The sequence below is a fragment of the Crocodylus porosus genome, unplaced genomic scaffold, assembly GCF_001723895.1.
Source record: "Crocodylus porosus isolate Cpor-Errol unplaced genomic scaffold, CroPor_comp1, whole genome shotgun sequence".
Taxonomy (NCBI): Eukaryota; Metazoa; Chordata; order Crocodylia; family Crocodylidae; genus Crocodylus; species Crocodylus porosus.
Window position 1 is genome coordinate 9,322,246 of NW_017728916.1, and position 4,076 is coordinate 9,326,321.

The 4,076-nt window shown below is 44.0% G+C and overlaps 1 long non-coding RNA gene across 1 annotated transcript in view; it reads right to left on the reverse strand.

Annotated features, from left to right (window-relative positions):
- Positions 1-2,363: 2,363 nt before the first annotated feature.
- LOC109310996 overlaps positions 2,364-4,076 on the reverse strand; it is a 2,318-nt gene continuing 605 nt past the window's right edge. The window contains exon 2 of the long non-coding RNA XR_002101364.1: positions 2,364-3,586. This is a non-coding gene — a long non-coding RNA (uncharacterized LOC109310996). The remainder of the gene's footprint in view (positions 3,587-4,076) is intronic.

Here is a 4,076-nt window from a genome sequence, read left to right on the forward strand (position 1 = left end):
GGGCTGTGATCAAAGATCAACTATCATAAATAATTTGTATTGCAAGGGACTTCAAACAGTCTAACCCTCCCCGCACATTAGATGCGGCCTCTCTACAGCCCCCCTTTGGAGGTGTGTGAGTTAAAAAATATGATCCCCTGGTCTCAGATTTGGGTGGGTCTGGTTGCCTGGGTAGACAGTGGTTACACCCTGGTCAGCAACAGTGGATGGAATGTATATGATATTAGACAAGTCCCCAGCCACAAAATGTGTTGTTTAGATATTTTTTAAACATATTCAGTGTTAAAATTCAATGTTTCTCAGAGCAATGGATCTCTCAGACGTACAAGCAGGCTTCAGCAGGACAGTGTACTGGCTTCCAGGCATCTCTGAATCTGTGTGCATCTCCCAATCTGAAATCCTCAGTGATTTCCACACTAAAGCTCTAAAAATCCTCAGCTCAGCAACTTCCTGTAATGTCAGCAAATCTGTCTGCTGTTGTAGATCTGCCTTCTCCCTATTTGTGTGCCACCAGGACCAGAAACTCTTGGAATCTGGAAATCTGCTGTTTGGCAGGAAGAACAAAGAAATTACTCACCCAGAAGGGCAACAGTGGACTAAGGCTTTAGCGCTTCTGTTCACTCAGGAGAAATGTCACATGAACTGGCAGCAAGTGCCACATGCAGTGACAAAGGGTGGATTTGACATTATTTGTTAATGAGCATTGCTAATATCAGCTATTAATAAGAAAGCTTCATCAGTAAGCACAACAAGCAGCACCTGAATCCCCTAACCACTGCCCAGCACAGTCAGGCATTTAAGGAGCCTGTCGGAGCTTCTTTCACCTCTTCCATATTGACCCAGTCTTTCTGCTGAGCATGAACTAGAGGAATTGAGGGTGAGGTTGTGCCCAGGCTCATAGGTGTGTGTGAGGAGGGAAGAGTATAAATGTGGAGCCAGGCACAGTCTCAGTTCTAGATGCAAACCCTGGTCTGTGCTACTGCTAACCTCCCAAGGGCCATGCTCCTGCCCTGCTGCCTCACAATTCATTATAGCTGCCCCTTACAGAAGAGGAGGAGAGGCAATGTTGCACCCTTTCCAAGGATGGTACAGCTGCTCTTCCCTGCCTCTGCATGAAGCACTGACCTGGGTGTTTAGACAAGGGCATTTAATTTAAAAAATAGCACTTCTGTTGGCCCAAGGGGTTGCACCTCTTCATGCAGGTAGACTCTGGCTGTAACAGTGGACCACTCTCAGCACAGAGGTCATATAAGGTACAGAGCAGCCTTATCTCCCCTAAGCTGCAAGAGGTTGGATACAATGGTTGGGAACAGTGAGAACTGCCCAGTGCACGATTCACGTAAATGGGTTAACTGCAAAGCCATTTACCCACCCCAACCTGCCCCTTCTGCAAACCTTGGGCTAGCTCACACCACTGTCAACACAACGATCAGACAAAACAGTTTTATAGCTGTAAGGTTTTGTCTATACGGGGACATGGGACATTAGCTGTACAATGGCACCAATATAGTGCCAGCAACATAGCTTCCTCAGTGGAGGCTGTTAGTCTAGAAGAAGCATGCTTTTTGATTTAGCTTATAACACTTGGGGGAATGAAATGAGCCATGCTTGCAAAAGCAGTTCTGCTGATATAACTGTGTACACCAGGGGCTCTTGCCACCACCACAGCTCTGTCACTTACAATTCACACCTGACTGCATCCCTGGCTGACTCCTCAAAGGGAAAGGAGCAGGCCCAGGGCTGCCAACCTGCTCAGAATAACAACGTGACGTCTGATGCATGACCCTTCTGCTGCACCTTCTGCTTGGAACCGGACAGGGTGTTTGTGAGTGACCCTACCACTGGTCTTATAACAAGAGCAGTGCTTTCCTTTCTACTGGGAAGGTGCTGAGCATAGGCAATTGTCCCAGTTACCCCTACCCCTTTCACTGGGATAACCCCCAAGAGTTCTGCCATTCCTCCAGAGCTCCTCAAGTTCTTAATCTAAGAGCTGTGCACAAACATTAACTAAAATGTCCCATTATAAGGATGTTTCTACCACTTATATTAAGCATGACATGGTGGAGCAAACCTGTGTGTTTTACAGACACAGGATCCTCCCCTTGCAACAAAACTGTGTTCCATAATCCGTGTTTTTATTAAGAAATAAAAGGATCTGCTCACTCTCAGGGCTGCAAAATATTGCCTTGAAGACATGAACTGCGGTCTTACTGATAATGACAGAGATTAGGCCTGATTTTAGCTACTGCTGACTAGTTTTTTTGATGCAAACAGTAAGGTGAATGAAGACAGATGAAAGCTGCACTGGTTGTACTTCCTCCAACCTCAAGCAGGGGAAGGGACTAACCAGGACAGGGCTAATTAATATGTTTTTATTAAACACAGTAATCGAGGTCCATAAAGCAATACCGTGTTTAATATTGTGCCCTTGACTAAAATAAGGATTTGAAGGAGTCATGTCAGCAGATGCTAACATGGTTTTAAAGTCAAGTGTAGTGGAGTAAGACTATCATTAACATGCTGATCTGGTCAAGCTAAAGCTTAGTGTAATGCGTTTTCCAAGCATAGACAAGACCCTTGCATCTGTAGCAGGCGCAAATAATGACTCTGAGATTTGTGAACTAAATCATCACCACAGGTTAACCTCTAAAAGCAGGAGAGGACACTCCAAATGTCAACATTGTTATCTATTTCACCATAATGGAAATATCAAGCAAATTATCTTAGTCTACCCCCTAAATCAGCTCTTTTTGTCACTGTGCATTTTCTAAAAATCCCAGTTACTAAAGTTATCATTCATGCAAATACTGCTACCAATCACTGACCTCTTATATGGTACTGCTTGTTCACAAATATACAAATCTGCATCAGATCAAAGACGAAAATGTGCACCTAACATTAAACAATATAGTAGTGCTAATGCAAAAACTGCCCAGGCAGCTGTGCTTCTTTTATTATTAATGTTTCTATTCAATTATGATGTCTAGTTCTTTAATACACTTATACATGCTGCATAATCCAGACCTTTTCTCCCGAAGCTAGGAACTGCTTACTGAGGAGCACCTGAAGTTTGCCAGATTGAAGCAATGATGCAGTCCAGCATTCAAGGAAGAAATCAGTTAATGATTAAACAATAAAAAAAATCCCTGAAACAGTATTTAAATCTAGCATCATCCTGAAGGGAAATATGGCATAATTATGCAAACTAAAGAACATGGGACAATCAGTATTCCAGGCAGCCTGAAAGAACATAGCGTTCGTATCTTCCTAATCTATGATTCTATTCACCAGGCCCACTGTATGATTAATTGTTCTGACTTAAACCATTAAACATGGTTGAAATGCAGTGATGTTGGGTCCATGTGCAGGGAAGTTCACTGAAGTGAAAGGTTTGGCAATGAGGCACAGCCTCACGTAAGTGAAACTCATTGCTAGTGTTAAGTTAAACTGTTAATTCTGCTCTCCATAAATTCTTTGGGTCAGAGACCATCCAGTGGGCCTTGATCCCTAATTAGGTCTAGGCACTGTAGCAACAAGAACCACAATCAGAAATACTTGACTGTGTTTGCACGGCCCTGCACTCAACCTGACAGCATTTGCCTGACTGTGTCCTGTCCAGTGTCTTCAATCTGCAGTTTTAGGGAATGTCTTAGCATCCCCAAGGGGAAAACAAAAAAGACTGATTTGGAAGAAAGCCAGAAAATTGGAAGTGGGACAATGTGGGATATGTGGAGCACCTACCATAAGGTTAATGTACTCACAACGTCAAGTACTTTTACAGCGCTCTATAGCACACAGAGCTAAATAATGGCAACTCTCCACACTTTCTACCATAATCAATGCAGCTATTTAATCTCTGCTCTCCCTGCCTCAATAGTAGTGAATACAAATCACTTCTCTCCGAGACCGAGTGGCCAACAGGAGATAGCAGGTATGAAGAAAAGAATTGTGCATGCAACCCCTGGCACGGTGGGGAGGGTCTGCAGAAACTGCACCTACCCCGGAGAGAACTGGGGGAGCTGATATGGGAGAAATCAGAAGGGGACGGAGGCACTTAACATGGAGGGGAAGGGGAA